At 55.7% G+C, this 914-nt stretch overlaps 1 non-coding gene across 1 annotated transcript; it reads right to left on the bottom strand.

The window, feature by feature from the left end:
* Positions 1–402: 402 nt before the first annotated feature.
* TRNAQ-CUG (transfer RNA glutamine (anticodon CUG)) lies at positions 403–474 on the bottom strand. Its single transcript has one exon. It is a non-coding gene; the product is annotated as a tRNA-Gln (tRNA).
* Positions 475–914: the final 440 nt, after the last annotated feature.

The following is a 914-nucleotide window of genomic DNA, read 5'->3' as shown; positions in this document are numbered from 1 at the left end:
CTAGGTGCCCAGAGGAGGAGAGGTGTGCTGGGCTCCAGCCTGGGACTCTTCCTCCCTCCTGCCTATCAGGCCTGGCCCTGACACTCCTTCCTTTAAATGCCATGTGGGCAACAGGAAGAGGGTGGCAACTGCAGGTACAAAGATCAAACTTGTGGACATCAGGTGAAGCAGCGACACACACAACCATCAGGTCAATCAGCAGGAATCTCTAGCCAGACTGTTAAGTTCCAGGGCCCCAACCTATAGTGGCCATTCTGTCAAACCAGCCGGACCAAAGACCTATCTCCAGTGGATGTCAGTCGCCCAGCATAAGGGGAGGAGTGTTACTCTGGTTCACCCAGAGACACGGAAACCAAGCACACTGAGCTCCAAGGCTTTGCAGCAAACCAACATAGCCCCAGGAGGTCCCACTGAGATTTGAACTCAGATCGCAGGATTCAGAGTCCTGAGTGCTGACCATTACACCATGGGACCTGCTGCTGTTTCTTTTTCCGGACTCCTGTGACTCTCAGCTGGCTGGCTTGCACTCTGCACTTATTGCTTCCCTTCAGCTGCTTCCTCTTGCAGGATTCTCTCTCCTCCATCGACCATGGTCCTGCTCTACTGGATCCGCAGGTCCTGCCCTGAGTCCCTGCATCCCCCTGCTTTGTATCTGTTCCCTGCAGGCTGCAAAAATGCCAGGGGAGGCCTCCCCTCCCTTCCCTCAGTGGTCCCACTCATATCGGCCAGCTGCAACCGCATGTCCTGGAACTCGGCCAGCTGTCGCTTGATCCGGTCGTACAGTCACACGCTGTCTGGCTCCCCTGCCTGGATGCTCTTGTGGAAATCCCACAGACGATGCTGCAGAACTTGGCACCGTTGGTTTCTTTAACACGGTGGTGTTTGCCTGGCTGCTGGAACAAAGCCACCAGCTC

The sequence above is a fragment of the Caretta caretta genome, chromosome 22, assembly GCF_965140235.1.
Source record: "Caretta caretta isolate rCarCar2 chromosome 22, rCarCar1.hap1, whole genome shotgun sequence".
Lineage (NCBI taxonomy): Eukaryota > Metazoa > Chordata > Testudines > Cheloniidae > Caretta > Caretta caretta.
The sequence above is the reverse complement of the archived record's forward strand: the minus strand, read 5'-3'. Positions and strand labels throughout refer to the sequence as shown.